Below are 14,985 nucleotides of genomic sequence, written 5' to 3'. Positions count from 1 at the left end.
ATTCATGCTTAATGGCACATGAAGATGAGATATATGAGGTACATGCTAAAACTAAAGATGATTTTATATTTGATAAACTTCATGATATCTTTTCTGATTTGTATTTAGAACATAAGAAACTTATTTGTAGGAACAAGAACTTGAAGAATGAAAATCAAATCCTAATAGATGAAAAACTAAAACTGACTAATGAAATTGAAATCTTAATTAAAGAAAATAAAGAACTAAATCAGAGAAATCAACTTCTCACTGAAAGCCATGATAAACTTAAGAAAAACAATGAACTGCTTTCAGAAGATAATGAAAAATTAACTAAAGAAGTTGATAATTTGAAACCTATTGTTGAAAGATTCACTCTCAGCTTTGAAAAACTGAATTTAATGATAGAAAATTCAAGAGCTGTATATGACAAAGCTGGATTGGGATATCAACCTTGGTACACTCAAAAATCTTTCGAGAATATAATTCGTAAATCCTCCACTATTCATCCTAAAACAATTTTTCACAAATCTGGTGAAACTAATAAACAGAAACAAAAAACTGAAAATTCATTATCTGTTTTTGCTAAATCTATGTTGTTTAAATTTAGCAAGAATATGCAGAAGTATATTACTTGTAATCCTAAAACCTGCAAACTAATAGACAAAATGGTAATTAAGAGAATATGGGTTCCAAAAGGAACAATTATAGCTAACCTGCAAGGACCCAAAAGAGCTTGGATTTCTAAGTTGAAAACATGATCATTTTTAGCAAATGTGTCTAGCTACCCAAGATTCCAATGAATCTGGACAATGGGTTCTCTAGACACGTGTTAAAGAATAGAACTTAAAATATAATTAAGAAGAGTGACCAAAATGGAAGAAATAATGAAATTAGTAATCCTTGCATCCTCTCATATTGAAATTGTAGCTAGTATTAATCATTTCTGTGATATAAGTGATACTTTTGGTATAAAAAAAAGGAAAATATATCCAAATCACTCCATCTTCCTATATTATGCTTCAGTTATTGATGGATAATTTACTTAATCAATACTCTTAGAATAACTCTTTGAATTCTCTATATACTTGATTGAGAGTTCTTATCCTCGGCATTATCTTCTATTGATCATAAACACAAGAATGTCTACTTGGTATTTTTTTTTTTATATATATACATTAAGAATACCAAGATTAAATAGACTAGTTTTGGCGTATAAAATCAACTCATACTAGTATGGACTTAATCTCAAAAGACCTTGTCATTGGTTCACTTAGATTAATTTTTGCAAGGTCAAAGTTTGCTATGTATGTCATCTAGAAAAATAAACTAGAATCATTTCTAAATCTGAAAATATTGTTTTCACCTTTAGCCTTTGAAAATTCTCCATAAGAACTTGTTTGGATCTCTAGGATTGTGAACCTAGGAGATAAGCTTTCTGATTTTGTAATTGTGGAAAATTTCTCAAAGCTAATATTGGTTTTGTTCTTGGCACTTAAATTAAAATATTTTCTGCATTGGCACAAACTCACAAAAAGGGTTCAAATGAAAAAGGTTTGCAAACTATGAAAATAAAATTGTATCATGGCATAGTTTTGAAAACCAATTTCTTATTGAGTTGTGCACAGAAAATAATATTGAATACAATTGTTTCTACACCAAGAACACCATAAATAAAATAGAGTTGATAGAATCCTTGAAGAAATGAAAAAGACAATGTTGTATGATAGTCATCTACTTAAATGATTTCTGTTAAAAGCTATCATCATTGCTTGTCATACATATGGTTTCTATTAGAAAACTCCTTTTGATCTTCTAAAAAATAGAAAATGATATATTGTATATCTTTTATATTTTTCAGTCATACATGTCATGCTTGATATGTTCTTATGAAAATAATGTCAAATCTGATAAAATAAATATTTCTTTGGATATTACTCTTCAAGCAATGCATATAGAATATTCAATGAAAAGATACTAGTTGTAGATATATCAATTCATACTATTCTTATTAAAACTAGATCCTTTATTGAGAATATAGTTTATCATTTTGATTCTATGTAACAATCTGAATTTTGATAGAAACAACTGTTTAAGATAATTTGATTAAAACTTAGCTAGCACGTCTTATTGATAGTTATCTTAAGCAAATAGAATCTAAGCTAAATTGATTCTGAAAACAAAAAATTGATTTGACCTTGATGAATCTTCCTATTGCCTCACATGCTTGTTCTTGAACCATCTTGGTTAATGAAACTATCTCTTTAGTTCAAGTGACATGTGCTTGCTTATATTTAGGCAATCTCTTGAGTAAAGTGACTCAACATTCAATTATTGTCATATCTTATGTTGAGTCATCTAGTTAAGAAATATGTTGTATGAATGTTTTGTATGTTGAAGCAACTAATGATTTTCTTTCAAAAAAGAAAAAGATTTTGCTAATGATACAGAATTTATGAGCAAGAAATTTCAACTTGAAGGACACATCGATGAAAGATACAATAAACATTCCCTTGCAAACAAAAAAAAAGGGAGAGATTTTCTTCAGCCAAGGGTGTAAAGAATCTAAAAGGTATTTGGCTTGAAGAATGCTAAATGTACTGGTAATCTAAACTCTTCTCTTGCGAGTTAGTTGAGCAAAATCAATAGTGTGAAATTATATGGTAGCATGATTAAACCTTTAATTGTTGATCATCTTGATATCATGCTTCATTCTCATGCTAGTAATAATTGTTTCATGGTGTGATTAAACTACCTTTTCCTATATAATGCATAACCATGAAATACACAAGCTTATGCCTCAAACCTCTAATTCAAAATAACTTGTGATAAGCTATGAATCATTGGGCATAATGAAAATGCTGTTTGCATGGTATATATTTATATGCAGCATATTAGATTAATTTTTTATTCTGCTCTTTCATGTAATTACTTGAAATAATAAAAAGAAAGAGAGATAAAGAAAAGAAAATGAACAATTATTCAAGGGAATACTCCAATCTTTAGGAAAAGCAAAACAAGCATAATATATTTGGCACATTTGTGAGACTAATATGAACATTCCTTTTGGAAGAGATAAAATCTGTAATTAATTACATAAAAAGTTTGAAGTGAACATTTTAACATTTCTATTTTGCTCATCATAGGGATGGTGCCAATGGAGAGGCTAGTGGTAGTACCCGGCACTATTTGACCCAACTATTCGGTGTAGGGTATATTAGGGACGGCACAAGAGGGAGGCTAGTGGTAGTACCTCGTGCCCCTTCCAACTCCACCGGATAGGGAGCAAATAGAGTATAGAGCATAAGAAGGTAAAAATAAAAGACAAAGTAAATGAAAGTATATAAGAAGAATCAAGTCAATTTTTTTAATCACTTGAAAACACACTTTAAGGATGAAATCAGTACAAGATTATATTTAAATAGGGAGAGTTTATTTGAAAAGAATTGATTTTGATCCTTGACATGCTTGTTCTTAATATTTTAATGCATAATATATTTTGCATGTCACATGATGTTTTGAATTATATGTTTTCAATATTCAAATAACAAAGATCTTTCCTAAATATAACTTGTAATGCTTCATGCCTATAAAATTTGATTGAAATATGTTATTACCAACAACAACATCATTTTGTTTTAATGAATATATTTTGAAAAATAAAAGAAAAGAATAATTTGAATTTGTAAATTAGGCAAAATGAATTGATTCCGATTTATCTTTTATCTTGCCTAACATTAGTACATAATGTCCTCCAATTTGTACCAAAATTCAATATGAATTACAAAGATTCTGGATGTGCTCTAATGTTCTTGAAATATGTGTTTTCAATCTTAATAATTTAAGATAAGCTACAATAGAAGATGCATATCTCAAATTATAATCCTGAAAGCCTCCTTGAAAATTTTTATGAAATTCTGAATCTGATTTTGTATAAAAGCTTAAACTTAATTTAAAAATGTTTCTATCATTGCATTTTTGTAACTTTCATTATATGCTTCAATGATTGCATCATTTTGGAAAATAACTCAATATGATTTCTAGATAAAAACTACGATTTAAGAAAAATAGAATTACTTTTGATGCCTTGATTGTTTGCTTCGATACGCATCTAAAACATATCATTTTCTATCTTATAAGTTTATTAAAATTAGTCTAAATGATGCGTTTTTCAATGATCTTGATTGCAAACAAATGGTTCTAAACATATGATGTTATTTTGATATTAAAAAGATTTATTGTGCTTCATGTATACATTGCTGAGAAACTATGACTAAGAAATTGAAATTTATAAATATACACCTTGAATGTTTTAAATTTGATTCATGATCATTCTTGTTAATTTCTGAATTTAACTGTTTTACTTACAAAGCATGAATTAATATCAAGAGCCTTGCATACAAGAAAGAGACATGACTTAAAGCTAAATCATTAAAGATTACTCTATGTAAATTTGGCAAAGGACTTTTAGCATGCTTTTAATGTCAAATTGGTTTCAAACTGATATCAATTTAAGCATATTTTGGTATTAGACTTTGTGCTTTATTGAATATCTTTTGAAAGTTGGATTTTCATGTGTACTTAATTGGTAAATCACTTGTTTTGAAAACTAAGTGAAAAGAATTCCATTTGTCTTAGTATTGAAAATTTACTTTGGAATCCACTAATGAGCTCTTATTGGCTTGCACTTTAGTGTTTCAATCCTGAGCCAATTCATTTTAATTGATTTTGATGCTATGATCTTTAAAGGAGTAAAAGAAAGTCTTTAAGAGAGCTTTAAAAGAACTTCCAAAACCCTGAATTTTATGTATCCTACATTGCATAAATTCATATTTTGGTATCTATGCTCCAATACTTTTATATCATGAAAGAACTTTGAAGTCATTAAGAATTAAGGATTCAACATAATCTTATGTTTTTCGAGCATATAAATTTTGATCTTTATCTGCTCTTATACTATATTCTAAAAATTAATTAGATTGCTCTCATGTTGCTATATACTTAATATATTAAAAAAAAAAAGGGTATTGGATTTTCATTCGTGCTTTTTTTGAATATTATTCTTGATACTCCTTGAAATAACTTGAAAAGGATTCCATCTACACTTGATTTCAAAACTATCTTTGGAATCTACATTTAGAGATCACTTCTGGCTTGCATCCTAAATATCTCATTCCTAAAGCCAAACACATAGAAATAAGATATCATTTTATTAGGGATCATGTGCAAAATGGAAACATATGTATTGAGCATATATGCACTGAAAAACAATTAGCCGACATATTCACAAAACCCTTGAGTGAAGATAGATTCTGCATGCTAAGGAGGGAATTAGGCATATGTGATCCTTTTTATTGAAGAGATATAAAAGGGAGCAAGCAGTCTCATGATACATTCCTCCCATTTCTAAAAACCCATGAAACATGAGTCAAACTTGTAATCTATAGATTCCTTACTCATGTATCATTGTCCCAGAAAGAATTTGTAAGGATTGGAAGCAAGGAAAAAATTTTTTGAAGCAAAAAGGAAGAGAAAGGAAAAATTTCTGAACTTGGGTCGACCCAACCCTGAATAGGGTCGACCCAACATTGAGTCGACCTAAGAAAATTCTTGAGTCGACCCAACGTCGAGACCCCACTGTTAAAAGGGGAACCTGTGAGCTATCTAGGGCACTGTTTACCCTTTGTCCTCTTCCGAAAATCCTATTCCCCACTCTCAAATCTTCTCCAATCATCTCCAAACAGTAGATTACTTCAATATCTTGGAGAAATGGGACCCAAGAGAGCCATAGCCAAGCGATCCGAGAGAGTCTCACGATCTTGTTTAGAGCCTAGGATATGTATCTAGTTCTCATATGTATTTTGTGTTGATCATGTATTTTGAACCTTGATTGAGGAACATTGTATTTGCTTTTGTTTTTGGCATGATTGTACTAAAATGTTCCTATTTTGATCAATGAAGTTTGAATGGTTGTTATTGCATCTTTTCCCATGTACCTATTTGATGATAACAAAAAGGGGGAGAAGTAAGGAAAGAGTAAATAGGGGAGAAGTAAAGATAAAAGTAAATAGAGTAACAAAAAGGGGAGAAGTAAAGAAAGAGTAATAAGGGGAGAAGTAAAGAGAGAAAGTAAAATAATTTGTAAAACAAATTGAAAATCATATAGGAAAGTATATACATCCAAGGGGGAGCAATTTGCAACAATGAAAATGTTCAACTCAACAATTTATATCAAATTTCAGAATTTGGCACACATAAATTCAGAATTTGGTACGCACCTTTCACACCTCGATACATAACCTGAAACTCATGTTTTATCTCAAATTTTTGGAGTTTCATCTTTAATGAATTATAAATGAAAGGGAGAGTAACACAAAAAGTCAAATTAGCAACATTTAAATGATATAGGGGGAGACTTCACTCTTATATATGAAAAGCTGAAATTCAGCAAATTAAACCCTTTCAAAAACTGAATTTAAGATAAGTATCAATAGGCTCATACTCTTTATTTTGTAATCATCAAAAAGGGGGAGATTGAGGATGATAGTGTTATTTTGATGATTAACAAGCAATTATCTAGAGTATGTTATAAGTTAAATCGATACTTCATTTATAAGTTTATTACTCTCAGTATATTTTGTATTAATTGATATAGATACATTTCATTGTTCATTTGAATGAATCTAACCTTGAGATGCAGCAAAGTGTGGATTGAGTCGACCCAAAGAATGATTGGGTCGACCCCGGCACATCAAGAAAACATTTGGCACACTTCTGCAAAAATAGCAAAGATGAACAGTGAGTTGGGTCGACCCAAGAAAAGCATGAGTCGACCCAAGGATCAAGATCCTCAAAACAAGACAGAAAAATGGTTCTCTGGATTTACTGAGAGGGCGACCCAAGAAGTAGTTGAGTCGACCCAAGCTTGAGTCGACCCAAACCCTGAGAGGGTCGACCCAAAGGCAAGACAGAACAGAAGACAGAAAAGGTTCTCTGGAAACCCTGTTAGGGTCGACCCAAGAAGAAGTTGAGTCGACCCAATTGAACCTTGAGTCGACCCAAAGAAAGGTTGGGTCGACCCAAGTGAAGGAAGGCTAAATTTCAAGTTTCTGTGGATTCTGAGAGGGTCGACCCAAGGAATGTTTGAGTCGACCCAAGTGAAAGTTGGGTCGACCCAAGGACAGGTTGAGCCGACCCAAGCACGGGCAGAAGTATAACGGCTAGTTGTGCAGAAGTGCTTTTTGGACTCCCAACGGCTATAAACGGCTAGTTTCTTCAATCCAACGGTCAGGAAGGACTATTTGGAGGTTGGAGAAGTATTTAAGAGGGAGTATTCATCAGAGGAAGCAAGCTTTGGAAAATACATCAAGTGCATTCAAGAGAGAACCCTAGCAAGGCAAGCTTCATCCAAGTGCTTCATTCAAGAATCAAAAGAAAGTAGTTGAGCAGATTCAAAGAGTCATCAAGAGCTCCATCCACCCTTGAAGAGTGAAGCATCCTTGACAAAGAAGAGAGAAGTCACATCAAGCGATAAATATTCTCTAAACTCTTCTTTGTAGATTATATTGTTATATTTGCTCATCTAGGAGTTTAAATCTTCTTCCTTTGTTTATTAGACTACTTGTAAAGGTTGGTTGGTTAGCCTGCAAAACCAACGGAATAGGTTGATTGGTGAACCCGGAAAACCAATTGTAAAGGTTCGTTGGTGAGCCCGTAAAACCAACATAGGTTGTTGGTAAGCCCGTAAAACCAACGTAGGTTGTTGGTGAACCCGTAAAACCAATTGTATAGGTTCGTTGGTGAGCCCGTAAAACCAACATAGGTTTTTGGCGAACCCGGAAAACCAAAGTGTAAAGGTTTTTGGATTGTGAGCCCGGAAAACAATCCAACTGTAATCCGCGGGATTATAGTGAATTCCCAAGGGGTCGCTTGGGGAGTGGACGTAGGTGCTAAGGAGAGCACCGAACCACTATACTTCTTGTTGTTTGTATTGTGATTTGTTTAAGTTCACTAACTCATCATTTAACACAAGTAAGATAGTTAAAATTAAAAGAAACCAATTCACCCCCCCCCTGGCTTGTGACCTTGGGCAACATGATCACATCCGGGTTTGCATCAATTGGAGAATGAGAAACTTATGGCTAGAAAACCAACCCATATTAGGGCAATATGAGGTAGTGAATCAATAGTCATAACTTACTATCAAAAGACAGTTGATGGTAAAAAGACCATCATTAAGACAATTGGGATAGAAGAAATCCTACTATTAATTGGTTTATGTCCAAGTCAATTTGTGAGTCACTGGACAGTAGTTACTATGCCATCCATGTTGAAGACTGATTCAAACTTTGACAGCATGTTTTCAGAAGACTTATCTCTTTGTTTGTTAGTTTCTAGGCGAAATTTATCTCTTTGCTAATTTGTTTCTAGATAGGACTTATCCCTTAGTTTTCTGGTTTAAGGTTTTTATCTGGTTGTTTAGTGTTTTTGTTGGTTGTAAGCTTATAAAGAGGCATTATCTGTTATGAAGTTTGAGTGCTGAAAACCATCCTCTCTTTTTCTTTGTTTCGAGAAAATAAAACAAGTTTTCCATTCATATTTGTTATCTATCTATCACTCCTTCCCAACAATTTGTGGTATCAGAGCTTGTTTCGATCATACGTGGGAGAAACATTGCAAGTGAAAGGAGATCTCTGCAAATTAGATTAAAGCTTATACCAAGTGCAAAGAGGGTAAGCATATCCTGCACACCAGGTGTTTGATAAAAATCTTGAGAAAGCAAACATGGCAGCAAATGGTAATCTCATGTCTATTTCTCAACCTTCCCTTCCTATTTTCAAAGGTGATTGTTATGAGTTTTGGAGCATTAAAATGAAAACCTTATTTATGTCTCAACACTTATGGGATTTGATTGAGTATGGTTACATAGAAGGGGATCTAGAGCAAATTACTGCAGCTTAGAGGAATCAATTAAGAGAAGTCAAAAAGAATGACTCAAAACTGTGCATAAGACAATCTTTTCCAGAATTGCAGCAGCAACTACTTCAAGGGAAGCATGGATGATATTGCAAAGGGAGTTTCAAGGCTCGTCGAAGGTAATTACTGTAAAACTTCAATCTATTCGTCAAAGCTTTGAAACATTGCTTATAAAAAATAATGAATCCATGCAAGAGTTTCTATCTCGAGCCTCTGCTTTAGTTAGCCAAATGCAAGCATATGGTGAAAAGATTTCTGATCAAACTATTGTAGAAAAAGTCTTAAGAAGCTTAACTCTAAAGTTTGATCATGTTGTTGCTGCAATAGAGGAATCTAAGACTTATTTGTTTTTTCATTTGATGAACTAATGGTTTCTTTGCAAGCTCATGAACAAAGGTTGAATAGGCCAACTGAAAAGTCTGAGGAGAAAGCATTCCAGGTGAAAGGTGAACCATCTACTCAAAAAGACAAGCATAAAAATTCAGCAAGAGGAGGACATGGTAGAGGTGGCTTTCGAGGCAAAGGTCGTGGCAGAAGCAGAGGCAGAGGATGGTTTGATGGGCAAGCTGAAACTAGGCAGTTCTCCAATGAGCAGAGAAGCTATAAGAATGGTGTTCAATGCTATTGTTGCAAGAATTCAGACATATAAAAGAAGATTGCTGGCATCGAGAGAAGCAAGTGAACTATGCAGAAGAAAATGAAGCAGAAACTAGGTTGTTCATGACCCATGTTGATGCCGATGAGGTTTCAAATGATGTTTGGTTTGTGGACAGCGGTTGCTCTAATCATATGTGTGGCATGAAGTTAATGTTCAAGGAGCTTGATGAAACCCAAAACAAGATAGTAAGGCTTGGCGATGATAAGCAAATTCAAGTTGAAGGAAAAGAAACTGTTGCAGTCAACACTAGCCATGGTAAGGTAAAATTACTTTATAATGTTCATTTTGTTCCCGCTTTAGCACATAATTTGTTAAGTGTTGGGCAACTAATGGCTAGTGGATATTCAATATTGTTTGATGATGAGTCATCTGTTATTAAAGATAAAAATTCAGGGCGTTCGCATGACAAAAAATAACATGTTTCCACTTGAAGTTTCAAATGTGGAGAATTATGCTCTTGTTGCTGGTCAAAAGGCTGAATCAAAATTATGGCATCTACGGTATGGGCATTTGAACTTAAAAGGTATGAAATTGTTGAGTCAAAAAGGTATGGTTCTTGGACTGACTAAAATTGATTCTTTCGATTTATGTGAAGAATGCATTTATGGTAAACAAACAAGAAAATAATTTCCAGTTGGAAAATCTTGGAGGGCTTCTAGTTGCCTTGAATTAAAACATGTTAATTTGTGTGGGCCTATGAACACCGAATCATTTGGCGGGAGTCGGTATTTTTGCTTTTCACTGATGATTGCAGTCATATGAGTTGGGTGTATTTTTTGAAGTACAAGTGAAAAACTTTTGAGAATTTCAAGAAGTTCAAGGCCTTGATTGAGAAGCAAAATGATACTAGCATAAAGACTCTTCGCACAGATAGGGGCGGTAAGTTTTTGTCTAATGAATTTAACCATTTTTGTGAAGAATATGGTATTTGCAGGGAGTTTACATCAACCCTACACGCCAAAGCAAAACAGTTGCTAAGCATAAGAACCACACTATTGTTGAAATGGCAAGGAGCTTACTAAAAGCCAAGGAGCTTCCAAATCAGTTTTGGGCAAAAGCAGTTGCTACAGCAGTTTATCTTTTGAATATTTCACCAACAAAGGTTGTTCTGAACCAAACGCCATATGAAGCTTGGAGAGGTACAAAGCCTTTTGTAAGCCACTTAAGAATTTTTGGTTGTATTGCCTATGCTTTGGTAAATTTATAGAATCATCATAAGCTAGATAAAAATTAGAAAATTGCATTTTTATTGGTTATTGTTCCCAATCCAAAGCATACCGGTTATATAACCCAATTAGTTGCAAAGTGATTATCAACAGAATTGTAGTGTTTGATGAAGATGCAAGCTGGAATTGACATGGCAGCAATGAGGAAGCTCAAATTTAGAAAAGAGGGGAGAGTCCATCAAATGAAACAGCATATCCAGCTTCTTCCTTGTCAACCTCAAGCACTAGCAGCCCCATAGATTCACCTGTCTTATCTCCTTCGACTTGTAGCATCAGCAATTCGGCTCCTCTAGTAGAATCTTTAGATGGGACACTTCCAAAAAAATATAGATCTTTGAAAGAAATCTATGAGACTTGCACATTTGCTTTATATCTTGCAGATCCTACAACTTTTGAAGAAGCAGCAGAAAAACAAGAATGGGGCAATGCAATGAAGGAAGAGCTTGTGGTAATAGAGAAAAATGAAACTTGGGAGTTAGTAGACCTGCCTGAAGGAAGAAATGCGATCGGTTTGAAATGGGTGTTTAAGACAAAGTATGATGCTGATGGAAGGATACAAAAACACAAAGCAAGACTTGTGGCAAAGGGGTACTCACAGCAGCAAGGTATTGATTTTGAAGAAACATTTTCTCCTGTTGCTCCATATGAAACGGTGAGAATTATCTTAGCCTTGGTTGCCCAATTACATTGGCCTGTTTATCAATTTGATGTTAAATCTGCCTTTTTGAATGGTAAATTGGAAGAGAAAATTTATGTTTCTCAACCTGAAGGCTTCATTATTCATGGTAAGGAAGAAAATGTGTACAAATTGAAAAAGACTCTCTATGGATTAAAACAGGCTCCACGGGCATGGTACAGCAAAATTGATTCCTACTTTCGAGAGAATGGGTTTGATAGAAGTGAGAATGAGCCTACTCTTTATTTGAAGAAGCAAGGTAACACTGATTTGCTTATAGTCTGCCTTTATGTTGATGATATAATCTATTTGGGCTCATCTAATTATCTTATAGCCGAATTTAAAGGTAGTATGATGAGAAAGTTTGAAATGTCAGATTTGGGTTTGTTGCATTATTTTCTTGGCCTTGAGGTGAAGCAAGAAAAAGATGGAGTATTTATTTCACAAAGAAGGTATGCAACAGATCTTCTTAAGAAATTTAATATGCAGAATTGCAAGATGGCAGCTATTCCCATGAATGTAAATGACAAGTTGCAGCTTGAAGACGGGCCAGAAAAGGCAGATGCAAGAAACTTCAGAAGCTTGGTTTGTGGTTTAATTTATTTAATTCATACTAGGCTTGATGTAGCATTCTCTGTTGGTATGGTTTCCAGGTTTAGGTATAGTCCCACAAAGCAACATTTTGGTGTAGCTAAAAGGATCTTGTGTTACATTGCTGGCATTGTGGATTATGAAATCTAGTATTTTCATGTTCCTAATTTCAGATTATTTGGCTTTACTGATAGCGATTGGGCAGGGTCACTTGATGATAGAAGAAGCACTTCAGGAAGCATTTTCAGTCTTGGATCAGGAGCTATCACTTGGAGTTCACGAAAACAAACAACAATTGCATTATCTTCTTCAGAGGCAGAATATATGGCAGCAACTTCTTCAGCATGTCAAGCCGTATGGCTAAGGAGACTTCTTACAGATCTTAATCAAAAACTAAGAGAAGCAACTGAAATCTTGTATGACAATAAATCAATAATGTCAATGACTAAAAATCCTGCATTCCATGGAAGAACAAAGCATATTAACATTCGGTTCCATTTCATTCGGAACTTAGTTGCAAATGGTTTGATAACCTTAAAGTTCTATAGCACAAATGAGCAAGTGGCAGATATATTTACAAAGTCACTCCCTTGTGAGAAGCATGTGTACTTTAGATCACAGCCTGGCTTGTGCAATTTTGAATCATGGGGGAGTATTGAAGACTGATTCAAACTTTGACGGCATGTTTTCAGAAGACTTATCTCTTTGTTTGCTGGTTTCTAGACGATTATCTCTTTGCTAGTTTGTTTCTAGATAAGACTTATCCCTTAGTTTTCTAGTTTATAGTTTTTATCTGGTTGTTTAGTGTTTCCATTGGTTGTAAGCCTATAAAGAGGTATTATCTGTTATGAAGTTTGAGCGCTGAAAACCATCCTCTATTTTCATCTGTTTCTAGAAATAAAACAAGTTTGCCATTCATATTTGTTATCTATCTATCACTCCTTCCCAACAATCCAATCATGCCTGATGGTAAATAGGTCATATATCCTTATATTTCTCAAACCAGGAGATCCATAATAGGGGATCTAATGCTGAAGCATTCAAAATGCTCTTTAAGGCATGGGATTTTTTTTTAAGAAGCATTCTTTTGCAAGCTTTTGCAATCCTAATCAAGTCCTAAGGAATTCGATGGAATTCTATCGGTGTAAGGATCTTAAAACATTATAGGTATATCTTGTACTCCCCGCTTCTTAAAATAGTGACTAGTGAAACGAATTGAGATTATAGGTGATATGACTTCCTATAACTCTTCAAATTAACTTCTTTATATCTTACATCCTAAGATATTTTTTGTAAACATCAGAGTTTTTTTTGTTTTGTTTTCGCAGTCTAGGGGAGGTGATGTAGACTGAAGGTGCTTATGGTATGATGACCTTGGCCCTTTGAACATCAAAATCCATAACCAAAGCCCTTAGTTGAAGAATGAAATAGGCCAGATATCTCCAAAGATCTAGAAGACATCAGGGATGCACCCAAAATCATGCTGGAACAACATGAAGAAGCAAAGACGTAGCCTCCTACATTGTCATAAAGCCCTTGGCAACTCGAACCTATCCAAGGCTTGAGTGATGAAGAGTACAAGTGAAACTTGACTAAAACTATAGAATGGTACATCAAGATGCGATGTCAGAAGCAATTCTATGATCATCAGTCCAAAAGATGGCTTCACCCTAATCAACAAAACTGAATTTCATCTCAAAACACATCCATTATATCTTCATTGAGTAAGCTTTTCCTATGCTATTTGAATCACCTCAACCACAGCTTAGATTAGAAAGTTATGGGAAAAAGAAACCGAAGTGGTGTCAGTGCAATCTGAGAGCAGAAGTTAAACAGCAAGGTATTTGTCATGGGATAATCAGACAATATTAACTGGATTGTATTTTTTGACTTCATTAGTTCTATATAAGTACTCAAGATCTCTCCAGCAAATAACTAATATGGGACTAAACACGCACCTGCAACATTGTAGCATACCAAGTCCAGGTCAATCGGACGATAATTAATATATTTTCATATTAATTTAGAATGTTGTAAGTGGGCCAGCAAATTTGTTTTGCTTCTGGAAGTACCCCTAAAGCAAGTTTACTTTGTTTTAGTATATTTATGGTTTAATTGTTGAGTTTTTCTTGGACTGTAAGGACACCCACTCTATTTTATTACTTTCTCGGAGCCGATAAATACCCCCCATGCGCCCCTTATTATTATCAGTTAATGTAAGTTATTGATTTGAATGCTATTTTGCTCCTTTTTGTGTTCGTTGTGGATTCCGAGCAAGCTTAATGTGGTTTGCTGCTTTTTGCTACTAACAATTACGTGCTCCTCATCAGACTAGTCTCTTTTCGGATGTTTTAATATTTTTGCGTGAATGCTTGCTAGGATGAACTGTACAGGAAACTACTTGACCCAGCCCAAGCCTGAAAACTAAGCCCGAAATTGGGTCAGCAGTCAGCCTGGAATCAGGTACAAATTAGGCTTGAGGCATGACCATTTTATAGCTTAATGTGGTTTGGCAAAATCAATTTGATTCATTGAAGCTACTCAAACATTCAAAGCATTTCTTATATTCATGTTATATTACGAAAAAAAGTGTTTAAATTCTCAAATGTTTATTATTCAATATTCTTATACCAATCAATGAAAAAAGATTTAGAAGAGATACTGATATATTAAATATTAATGGATTTGCAAACTATGTCAAGGTGTAAAAGCGTGAAAAAGGTTGCGTTGAGATTCTTTATATTTTTGCAGGGCTTCAGTGAGTGCATGAAATAAGTCGATATAAGCATGTTTATTTATCTGATCGGTCGATCCAAGGTTGGATGCATGCTATTATCTCTTTTCACTTGTTTAAGATTCAACAAGTGTTTATTTTGATA

The sequence above is a fragment of the Phoenix dactylifera genome, chromosome 7 (assembly GCF_051530095.1).
Source record: "Phoenix dactylifera cultivar Ajwa chromosome 7, Ajwa_hap1_PhDact_Kaust_v1.1, whole genome shotgun sequence".
NCBI classification, from domain to species: Eukaryota; Viridiplantae; Streptophyta; class Magnoliopsida; order Arecales; family Arecaceae; genus Phoenix; species Phoenix dactylifera.
Note: the sequence above shows the minus strand (reverse complement) of the source record.